Genomic DNA, 12,148 nt, shown 5'->3' with positions numbered 1-12,148 from the left:
ACTGGGCCTGCTCCTCTTCTCTTTAGGAGGCAGGTGAACTACGGACTGCCAGCTTCCCTCCTGGTCGTCCTAGGTGTGTTGTGTCTAGTCTTTCCAATACTGGATTAGTAGTCCCTTGAGGACAGCACCCATGCCATTTGTTCTTTGTAATGTCTTAGGCTCTTGGCACGGTGCTGGGTACATATGGACGTCCTGCACAACTGATCAGACTCCGCTTGTTCTTTGTAATGTCTTAGGCTCTTGGCACGGTGCTTGGTACATATGGACGTCCTGCACAACTGATCAGACTCCGCTTGTTCTGAAGCACTCTGTTCGGTAGCAGACAGTTTCAGAGCAACTTCACACCGACGGAGAGGTCCCAGACAACAGGTTCTGGATGGCTCAGTTGCAGAGGAGCGACTCAAAATGGGTTCAAATGATGTTGGTTGAGGGTTTGCTGTGAACAGTATTCAGGCTGTGGGATGCTGGGACATGCAGAGGTGAAAGTGTCATTCTACTCACAAGAGTACAAGAGTTACACTGAGGGGACGGCATGGACACACACACACACACACACACACACACACAGCTGGCATCCGGCGGTGGGCCAGGGTGGGCTGGAGCATAAACAAAGAGACCCCAGATGAATGGAATGGGGTCTGTGCTGATGTGGGAACTGGGCCAGACAGGGCTTCAGAGAGGCTAACATTTGGTGGGTGTTTGACCTGAGAGGGGAGAGGTGTGGAAACGCCCAGGGTGCAGCAGGGTTAGCTAGTGCAGGAGGTAGGATGGGAGCGATGAGCTCAAGGGTACCGGCTCTTGCCTGCCTCGCCCAGGCTTCTGGCTGCTTTCCTGTAAGCTGGGTACCAGGTCGCTTTTAGCATGGGGTGTGCACACATGCGTTTTTATGCTAATGTCTCCCTCCACGCACCCACGCCACAGGGAGCAGGAGGGGTGGTTGCCTTCGGAGATACTTGCTGTCCTTCATCAGCTTGCCAGGCTGCTGACTTCTGGTCCCCAGAGTCCAGGATGGAAGAAAGAGTAGGTAGAAAAGATGGGCTTTCTCCATGTGCGAAGGAGTAAAATGCAGCTGGAAGGCTGGGCCAACAGCCACCTGGAGAGGGAGTGAACATGCGAGGTAAAGTTGGAAACAAACACCTGGAGAGGGAGTGAACATGCGAGGTAAAGTCGGAAACGAACACCTGGGGAGCGGTGGGGTGGGGGGGGTGGGGGGGAGGGGTACCGACTGCATTTTAGAAGCAACCATGGAGAGTAAATAAAAGGGTGCCGACCTTCACCAGTGGCTTCGATGGCCCTCTGGTATTTGCCAGCAAACCCTGTTGGAGCACTCTGTAATTAAAGGCCAGTCCCGGGGCCTGTAATTTAGCGCGTCATCAAAATGTGGCCGGCGAGCAGAGGTGAGACCATAGAAACAAGCCCTGCTTTCTTTCACGAGCTCGATGTAGATCACGCAGATGGCAATTTTGAAAAACTCAGTCTTTGTGCCCCCTGCTGCCACCCTGCCAACCCATGGGGGTGTTCACCGTTTTGGCAACTGGCTACATTTTCATTATTCCAGAGGAATGTGCATGGAGGAATAAATTGTTTTTTTTTAAGGTGATGTTTGAAGATTGAATTATAATTCTCATAACATAAAATGACTCTTTTGAAGTATGCGATTCTAACTGGGTGTAGTGGCCCATGCCCATGATCCCAGCACTCAGAGGCAGAGGCGGGGCCATCACAAGTTAAAGCCATCCTGATCTTACAGCCAGTTCTGAACCAGCTGGAACAAAAGCAGATGTGCCATTCTGTAGCTTGGGGGTGCATTTACAATGTTACGCAACTGTCCACTGAGTTCGGAACTTGTCTGTTTTGAGGCAGGCTCTCACAGCGTTGCTGCTGCCCTGGCTAGCCGGAACACAGCAACCCGCCCCAACCCAGCTCCTCCAGTGATGGATTATAAGAATGAGCCTCCAGGCCCCAGGGTTAATCAGCAGTCTGTCCTGTTATCACTGTAGAGCTGCAAGGCGCAGCGATGAATGAGGAGAAAATTGACTCGCGCTTCTGAAGGCTAGGACGTCTAGGATCAGGGCACCTGAAGATTTGGTCTGGTGAAGGCTTGCTCTTTGCTTCCAACGTGGGTCCTCTTATTCACACGGCAGAGAACCAGCAAGGGAAAGAGAGCTTGGGCAATGACTTCAGCATCTGTGATAAGAGCACTAATTCCATTAGTGATGGAGAAATCATAACGTCATCACTCTCCAGTGATCTGGCTTATTGGACTCAGTGCTTAAGAGCACATACTGTTCTTGCAGAGGACCAGAGTTAGGATCCTAGCTCCCACAATGCGTGGCTCTCCTTCATCTGCAACTCTAGCTCTGGGTGATTCAAGACCCTCTTCTGGCCTCCTTGGCCACCTGCACTCATGCACAGATACATATGAATACACATAGTTAAAAACTTCTTGACACTATCACGTTGCATATTAGAGATTTGTGTGTGTGTGTGTGTGTGTGTGTGTGTAGGACATGTCCATTTAGACCACAGCGTGAAGTCATCCCCATTCTACCCACCCAACACCTCAAAACCACTAATCTGTCTCTTATAGGTTTGCATATTTGGGCATTTCCCATAAATAAAGCCATCCACTATAGAATCCTCCATGACTGTATCTTTTACTAAGAATAACTTCAAGGTTTCTCCATGGTGCCTCATGTGCCAGTGTCCATTCTTTTCTGTAGTTGAATGTTCTGTTGGTCTAGGGCTAAATGGCCTATGGTCTGTTGCATAAGAGACTACGTTTTGTTTGCATGTTTGTCGGTTGAAGACTTGAGTTGCTCCCACTTTTTACCGATTGTAAGTAGAGCTTCTGTGGGCCCTCTGTTTGGGTGATTAAGGTTTTCAGCTCTCCCAGCTGTGCATCTAGGAGGAAAGAGGCTGGGTCGTGTAATAACCCTGCTTAGCAGTGAGGGAGCTGCCAAGTCTTGACTGCACCATTCCACATCCCCCCCAACCCCCCAGAGCAGTGAGCAAACATGGCTCCAAATACTCCATTGTCCTTTCTTCTTTTCACCGCAGCTGCCTAAGGGTCAGACTTCACGGAGAAGGATGTGTGGGCTCATGTTCTCGGAGGTTTCAGTTCCAGTCAGCTGAAGCTGCTGCTTTTGACCTTGCTGGGGTGGAAATCATTGCCACAGGTGTGTGTTTCGGAGGCTGCTCCACTCATTGTGGCTGGGAAGTGGACAGAGGAGAAGGGGCAAGGGACTGTGAGAGAAGGAGGGAACAAGTCTAAGTGGAGTGCTGACTTCCCACAGAGTGGCCCTGAGCTCCCAGTATGTGAACCTGCTTGGAATTGTCTCTGTCAAAGTCATGGCACTGTTACATGTGAGGTCTCAAACCTGGGACAAAGGGCTAACTGAGGGGTCTATTTAACATATTAAAATGTACCTGGCCACCAGGCTCTCCTAGTGTCCCTCAGTCTCTACCTGTTAGAGGGTATGGCTGGCACAACTCTCCATCCCAGGGGCTGGGATATACCCTTCCCATGTGGCTCTCCCTGATATAATCCAGCATTTTGGTTCCCTGGTCCACCCTTTACTCCCCCGGCTCTCCCCGCTCTTCACGTGGCCCAGTTCAGGGTCGCTGTAATAGTCTGAATGCAATTGGCTCCCATAAGCTTTTAGGGAGCGGCACTATTAGGAAGTGTGGTCTTGTTGAAGTAGGCATGGCCTTGTTGGAGGAAGTGTGTCACTGGAGGGGCAGACTCTGAGGTCTCTGATGTTCAACTTAAGTCTAATTCAGTCCACTTCCTGTTGCCTGCAGATCAAGATGTAGGACTCTCAGCTCCTTCTCCAGCCCCATGTCTGCCTGCGTACCGCCGAGTCCCACCATGATGATAATGGACTTAAGCCTTTGAGCCACCCAATTAAACGTCTTCTTTATAAGAGTTGCTATGGTCACAGGGGGAGGACCTAGGCCCTGCCCCAAATGATGTGACAGACTTTGAAGATCCCCCATGGAAGACCTCACCCTCCCAGGGGAGCAGAAAGGGGATGGAATAGGGGGCTGGTGGGGGGCAGGGGAGGAGGGGAGGGAGAGGGAACTGGGATTGACATGTAAAACAAGCTTGTCTCTAACTTAAATAAATAAATAAATAAAAAGAGTTGCTGTGGTCATAGTGTCTCTTCACAGCAACAGAAACCCTAAGACAGTCATGCCCCCTCTGGACCCTCCCAGATGTCCCTGCCTCTGGCTGCGTTCTCCCCCTCATCTACAGTAACCCTTCTCCTCCACCACACCCAGGAGCCATCATGTCCTTTTATTCTAACTTGCTCCCTTCACTACACAGGCACGAAGTGACGCCGACTGTAGCTGAGCCTGTGTGGAACGGTGGGACAGCCGTCCTTTCTCCTCTGCTCTTTGTGGCAAACCACCTGGCTTCTCGGAACAAGACACTGCAGGGCTCTGCTTCAGGCTGACAGAGGAAAGGAAGAAGAGACAGGAGGATTGGGTTCCCGGGCCAGGGAACCTTCTCAAACCTTCTGCAGCCACCTCTAAAGTGGGAGTAACTGAGCACTATTACTTTCAAGGACTAAATACCCCCGGCACATTCCATGCTCCCCAGGATCTGTCGTAACACGCCTGTGTGAGCCGGAGGCTGCTGTGGCTGCCCTTGCCTGGGTGTACACATCAGATGTTACGAACTGTAGTGTCAGCAGATGGGGGGAAGCTCATGAAAGAGCTGGGCCTCTCACAACAGCAGCTTCTACACCGTGTATCAAGGGGTGGCTGCAGAGCGGACCAGGCCTGGGAGGGGCTCATGGCACCTGGCTTTCCCTCTCGTGTTTAAGGTATGGTGAACATTGATGTGTGGGTAATTGTAAAGAACTCTTCAGTAAATACTAAATAAAACCTGTATGTGCTAAACTTCTTTGTGTCAGTAAGCAACATTTTCCTTTTTAGGGAGCTTAGAGGCCAACAGAGAAAGCAAGGGCCAGCTCCTCTAAGACTGCAGCTTCTGGTTCCCAGAAAACATCCTGAGGTGTTGGGAATGGTATCTAAAAAGGGCCAGCAGGGAGAGGGAGAACCCAGCGCTCCTCAAAGGCTCTGTTTCAACAAAGCGGTCACATTCACCTTTTCCTCTCATTGTCTTTCCCCAACATTCAAGTCTGCCAGACTGCCACCAACACACACACACGCGCGCGCACACACACACACACACACACACACACACACACACACACACACACGTGCATGCGCCAATCTTGCTACAGTGTGGCCTCTGAGAAGAGGGTGGGCCGTGACATGTGTGGGAAGACTGAGCATGGGAAAAAGCTGTCTTGCTAGAACTCTGGCATTTTGGAATGTTACTGTAACAGTATCAGCAGGTATGATGGTGGTGTGTCTGTGGTCACAGCATGGGGAGGCAGATGCAGGAGGCCAGCCTGGGCTTCATAGTAAAAGCCAGGTTCAAAACCAAGCAATGCAAATAATAGTGTGCCCTTTTGCATACTATTGTGGGGGCTGCCCAGTTTTCCACAGGGGCCCTCCTTCTGACACTTCTCTGGCTTACTGCTGGTAGGGCAGGAAAAATCATAATTAATGCTTGTTTCTTTTAGCCCTTGTTGTGGGGGGGGGCAACAACAGTACATTAGCTGGATAAAAATATACAAAATTTAGTAAATGCCAAAGACTCTCAGGGGAAAGACAACTTGTGTGCTGTGTACAAGACAGGAGGTAAGACCCGGAAGTTGGCTTCTTCTTAGAGGACATTCAGTTGAAGGAATTAAGGCCTGTTCACCCTTGACTGTGGGCCTCAGGAGGACACTGGTTCCCTAGCATCCTCTGAAGCCAGTACTCATCACAGACCCAAGTCCTCCTTTGGTTTGGGGACCACACACTGGTAGTCTGAAACTGGCCGAGACTGAATTGTCTGTACCACAGACATCAGCACGTACTGCCCATCAGGCTTGGTATTTGGGGATTGGGAAGTAGCTCATTGAGTAGCACATTCCTGCTTTGCATTCCTTGGGTTGAGGTGTAGGCAGCTCAGTTCCAAGCCAAAAGCTGAGGCCACTCATTGGCTCAGAGGGGTTTGAGCCTTCAGAGGGTTGTGGCAGTAGGGGAATTTGCACCTTTTCATGTGGCTGCTTTGAGGTACCCACAAAATCCCCCCTCACACTGCCCCCAACCTTGCCCCACCCAGGAGGTTCTTCCTGCTCTAGCCTCTGGGCCCTACTCTCTTGGGTTGCTACACAGCAGGGGAGTTAGGTTTATTTAATGTGAAGGCCTTTGAGAGCTGGGTGAGCCAGGTAAGTATGGAACAGAAACAAAACTGCATTTGACAAGTGAATTGTGGGTAAGAGATGGCCCCTTAACCCTTTAGTGAATGTGGGCTTTCCTTGGAGTGGATGAATCTGTAGACTTCTTGCCCATCTCTTGCTCCTGAGGACAGAATTCTGGAATGCTCCCCCCCTTTTTTTTTTATTTAAACAGGCTTAGGGAATCTGGACGTGAAGACCCACTCAGAGAAGAAAGAACCATCCAAGAAGAGCCGAGAGGCGCTGAAGCAGCCTGGGGCAGGGGAGAGGCAGGAGAGAGTGCCCAGTTCATCAGGGTAGGAGATGCAGGTGCAGCATCCGTGCCTCAAGCCCACCTCCCCTCCCCTCTGCACACAGCTCTCCTTCCCCCAAGCAGCCTCCCAGGCCGGTCCTTCACACACCTTTCCAGAAACACTCTGGGGCAGGGGGCTTGCTTTTTCTTTCCTTCCTTCCTTCCCTCCTTCCTTCCTTCCTTTCTTTCTAGATGTATTTATTTATTATGTATACAGTGTTCTGCCTGCATGTCTGCCTGCAGGCCAGAAGAGGGCGTCAGATCTCACTACAGATAGTTGTGAGCCACCATGTGGTTGCTGGGAATTGCCTGTCTCTATTTAATTTGTTCAAAGTGTTACCTGGAGCATGAACCTAAAAGACACTTAAGGATGATTGGCATGTGTGGAATGCAAGTGTGTCTAAGCTGGTTCCACTTTGAGCATTAGGGAGAGATGGATGCATGCTGTCATTAAAGAGATTTTTCTTTATCAATATCCCAAGTGTGTGAAGTGATTTCTCCCTGGGAAGGCATCTTAATTCTAGGACAGCTGCATTTCCATCTAGTTAGAAAAAGTGTTTCTGAGACAAACTCTCCTGTGCTGACTTAGGTGGCTTTGATTCCAGTCTGTTGCTCTCCAGGGGGCTTGCTTTTTCAACCAATGCCAAGCCCAGCTTCAAGGTTCTCTCCGGAGAGCGGGCTCTGCTGGCTCCGGGTGGAGCTTTAGCTACAGCTCTGGAGTATCCATGGAAATCCCTTTGGCACCGCTCCCTCTTCTTTTCTGGAGTGATCTGATCTGTGTCTTCCCGGAAATGGAAATGCACTAACTAAGACGATTCCCTAAGAGCCCTAAGAGCCATGATAGATACAGGGCCTTCTAGCTGTCGAAACTCCTGAGAACTGACCCTTGACCTCCACAGGCCTGAGGTACTGCTCAAAGACCCCTTTCTCCAAAAAGTCTTGGTTTTCTCCCTCTCCTGAAAAAAACTGCACATCCCTTAACCTCCCTGGGATGTTCATATCCTTCTGGGCACCGGCCAGGTATTACAACAAGGTGAAAAAGCCAGCAAATGTCTAGTTTAGGTCTGAGGACCCTTGGTCCTTCCCCAGCCACCCTGAGAGCTGTGAAGTAGTTGAGAGGATTTGAGCAGGAAGGGAAATGAAACTCAGGTGTCACCAGTGTCCCTTGGGGCCTAGACAACAAGGTCTTCAGATGCCTTGTCATTATTCTCTGCAGTTGAGGGCCTCATGACCAAGTCCAGACTCTCACCAGCCCAAGGTGGTGGGAAGAACCCAGTCAGAAAGAGAAGCAGCTGTCCTCCTCCAAGGGCAGGGAAGGGGGTGACAATGGAAAGCTTCCAGTGTTCTCACTGTGGGGACATTTAAAACTCTGGTGACCTCAGCATAAAGGAAACAGGGTGTGAACTTTGGGTTCTTGAGGCTGCACTCTATGTGACAGACAGCACACTGGAAAGCACTGAGACAGACAGACAGGCATGCGCGTACACGCATACACACACACAGAGACAGACAGAGACAGAGAGAGAGACAGAGAGAGAGTGGGAACAGCCAGGGCATCCATGAGATCTCAGCAGGGATCTCTCTTACCATCTTCCATCCAGACTGTTCTGATGTCTGGAGGCAAGAGCCCCCTCCTGGCTTTGCTCTTTCCCTCTGAGGCAGGGACCTGCTGCTTGGGAAAGGTGGAGGGCTGGGGTGAGGGGGTATGGTTTAAGGAGAGCACTCCTCTTCCTCAGACGCCATGAGAAAAGGCAGACAAAACACCAAATCAACCTAGAGGTCTGATTACTAAATGGTCCCAACAGCCTACTTAGAGGGGACATTGGTCACTCCTCAGAGGGACTGAGATGCTAGGGTGGTTTCTAAGAGTGACAGCATGGGACTGGAGAGATGACTCAGAGGTTAAGAGCACTAGCTCTTCCAGAGGTCCTGAGTTCAATTCCAAGCAACCACATGATGGCTCACAACTATCCATAATGAGATCTGGTGCCTTCTTCCGGCCTGTAGACATACACACAAACAGAACACTTTATACGTAATAGAAAAATAAATCTTTTTTTTTTTTTAAAGAAGAGTTGTAAAGAGAAGCCTTCCCACCAGCCTGGTTTCAGAGCCGCATCAGTCCCAAATGAACACACAAAGGCTATATTAATTATGAAGCTGTTGGCCTTGCTTGCTTTTTACTGGCTAGCTCTGACTTAAGTATTTATCCCATAATTGCTAATCTAAGTATTTCTCTTACCAGAGAACTTTCCGGGCTTCCTACCCCATGGTGTTACATCTTGACTCTTTGTGTTTCTCCTTCCCAGAGTCCTCCTGGACTCCTAGTCCCACCTATCTTGGTTCCCTATTGGCCAACAGTGCTTTATTGACATATACACAGGACTTCCCCCATCAAGAGTGACAGCATGACTAACTGCAAGTCCTGCTGAGGTTTTCACTGGGGCAGACCGAGTATCCTCACCACCTCTTCCTCTCTCTCTCTCTCTCTCTCTCTCTCTCTCTCTCTCTCTCTCTCTCTCTCTCTCTCTCTCTCTCTTCTTCCCCTTGCTCCTCTTTTAAAGACCATACAGCCCAAGCTGACCTTGAATTTTCAAACCTCCTGCCCCAGCCTCCTGGGCGCTAGGACTGTGAGAGGGCACCGCCATGCAGGCCCAGGCTGTCCTCTTGATTGCATGTATGCACACATGCATGCAGACCTTCCTCCAAAGCGATTTTCTCCCACACGCTGCTATAAATGCCTCTCCACATGGCTCGTGGCACCCGCGCAACCGTCTTGGGCCTGGCACGCAGCAGGTACCCGTGTAGCCTCCATTTCCACATGTGCTGAGAACTCATGTTCATTACTAGCTATGGAGCAGGAAACAGAATGCATGTTCCTTTTGTCCCCCAGGATGGTGCTGGTGTAAGAAAAGCTTCTATAGAGCTTGCACCAATCAAGGCAGAAAATTCAGATTCCCACGGGCAGGAACAGGCAGAACCACTTCCAATGAGAGTCTCGCCTTGGACAAGTCAAAGGCAGAACCACTTCCAATGAGAGTCTCGCCTTGGACAAGTCAAAGGCAGAACCACTTCCAATGAGAGTCTCGCCTTGGACAAGTCAAAGGCATGATGGCATGGCTGTCAAAGTCCCCAAGCAACATGCCCCTCACCAGGAACGTCTCCTCTCTGTCAACTGAGAATCCAAACCACGGTTACCAGGCACTGTCATTCCCAGCACCCAGGAGGATGAGGCAAGAAGAACTTGAGTTGAGGCCAGCCTGAGTTACACAGTGAAAACTTTCCTAAAAGTTTAGCAGAGGTCTGACTTTCCATGTGAAATGCCCCCAAGCGCATCTGTGAGGAAGACTGTGCGATTGACAAGTGGTTGAGGTTGGAGAAGGACCTCCTCTTAATTCTTCATTAGTGGTGGCTTCACTGAAACCATCCACAGGGCTGAATCTGTAGACTTATTGCCAAACTATGCCGTGGCTTGTGAGGAACTATTGCCTGGAAGGTGTGGCCTTATTAAAGGAAGTGTGTCACTGGAGGTGGGTTTTGAGGTTTCAAAAGCCTAAGCCAGGCCCAGTCAGTGTTTCTCTCTTCCTGCTGACTGTGGATCCAGTTGTAGAATTCCCAGCTACTTCTGCCTGCCTCCCTCTGCTGTCATGGTGAAATGAACTAAACCTCTGCAACTGTAAGCAAGCCCCAGTTGAATGCTTTCTTTTTAAGAGTTGCTGTGGTCTGCTGGGTGTTGGTGGCACACGCCTTTAATCCCAGCACTTGGGAGGCAGAGGCAGGCGGATCTCTGTGAGTTTGAGGCCAGCCTGGTCTACAGAGCAAGTTCCAGGACAGCCTCCAAAACAACACAGAGAAACCCTGTCTCAAAAAACAAAAAACAAAAAAGAGTTGTTGTGGTCATGGTGTCCCGGTGTCTCTTCACAGCCATCACTGACCAAGACAGAGATGAAGAAGGTTCTGGAAGTCAGCTGACACCATGGATGCAGTCTCCTCTTTATCCAGGACAGCCCCAAGTACCATTGCAGACAAGGCAATGTATGAGTTTCTTGGGTACAACAGGTACATTTCTCATTTTAACAACCAATGACTTCCATCTACCTTTATCTTTATTTTTTTTAACTTTATTTTCTGTGCATTGGGGTGAATGTGTCAGATCCGCTGAAACTGGAATTACAGACAGTTGTGGGTGCTGGTAATTGAGCCAGGTCCTCTGGAAGAGCAGCCAGTGCTCTTCTTAACTGCTGAGCATCTCTCCAGTCCTGCCCCATATACTTTTATTAATGGAAAAGCTAGTCACCATTTACAATTTTATTATTTGTGTGTGTGCGTGTGTGAATGTATGTGTGTGTGACTGTATGTATGTGAATGTGTGTGAATGTATGTGTGTGTGTGTGAATGTATGTATGACTACAGATACACATATGCCACTGAACGCATTTGGAGGTTGGATAGCAACTTTGAGGAGTTTCTTCTTGCCTTCCATATTTCCAGAGGTTCAAGAATCAGACTCAGGTCATTGGTCTTGTGTTGTTGGGAAGCTAGTGCCTTTGTCTACTGAGCTGTCTCACAGCACCGTGTGTTTTGTTTTGGGACGGCATCTTATGCAGTCCTCAGATTCCCCGTGTACTTCAGATTTCAGTCCTCTTGTGTCCCTCTCCCCAGTACTGGGAATACAGGTCTGGGCCATCACATCTGACTTGTGCAGTTCAGGGGGTGGGACTTGGGAATTCTGCATTCCAGGTAAGCATTATAACAACTGAGCTATGTCCCAGATCCAAGTCCCCTTCTTTGTTTTAAAATTTCATTATTTATTTTATTTATTTACATTGATCAATTTATTAAAGCCCTGGCTGACCTGGAACTCACTATATAAACCAGGTTAACCTTACATTCCTAGAGATCTGCCTGCTTCTGCTTCTGCTTCTGTTTCCCAAGTACTGGGATTAAAAATGTATACCACAATGCTTAGCCCAGTTTATTTTTGGTGTGTACATGCACGTGCATGGGTGTATGTGCATACGTGTGCATGTACACTCTTGGAGGCAAGAAGAGGGTCTCCAATCCCCCAAAGCCGGAGTTACAGATAGTCATAAACTGCCTGATGTGGGTGCTGGGAACTGAATTACAAGAGCAGAATGTACTCTTGGTCACCTGTATTTTCAATGTCTCTTTTTGCCAGCTTCTTCCTAGAGAGCAGGGTGCATGTTCAGCATGTGAACACACATGAAAATGTGAGGAAGTGGGTTGGACTTCTTAAAGACCCTGAATAATAGAACCCACCTTGAGATCTAATAGAAGTTTGTTTCTCCCATAAACAGGGAGGCATAGGCATCACGTGGCTGTCAGATATCACGATAGTGTCAGGGACCTCAGCCTTGCAGGTTTCTTTGCTCCAGTAGCTGACCCTGCCTGCAATCATCTGAGATTACTCACATTCATATAAGCAAAACGGGAAACAAGGACTAGATATGGTTGGCACATGTCAGTAATCCTTGCTTTGTGGAGGATAAGGCAGAAGGATCTCAAATTCAAGGCCAGCCTAGGCCACATAGAT

General features: G+C 49.3%; 1 long non-coding RNA gene across 1 annotated transcript; it reads left to right on the top strand.

Annotated features, from left to right (window-relative positions):
- Nucleotides 1-945: 945 nt before the first annotated feature.
- Nucleotides 946-4,009, top strand: LOC121134664. The gene is made up of 3 exons (XR_005871779.1): nt 946-1,117; nt 3,061-3,179; nt 3,805-4,009. It is a non-coding gene; the product is annotated as an uncharacterized LOC121134664 (long non-coding RNA).
- The last annotated feature ends 8,139 nt before the right edge of the window (nt 4,010-12,148 follow it).

The sequence above is a fragment of the Mesocricetus auratus genome, unplaced genomic scaffold (assembly GCF_017639785.1).
Source record: "Mesocricetus auratus isolate SY011 unplaced genomic scaffold, BCM_Maur_2.0 Super-Scaffold_100029, whole genome shotgun sequence".
NCBI lineage: Eukaryota > Metazoa > Chordata > Mammalia > Rodentia > Cricetidae > Mesocricetus > Mesocricetus auratus.
This window is presented reverse-complemented; position numbering and strand designations above follow the sequence as displayed.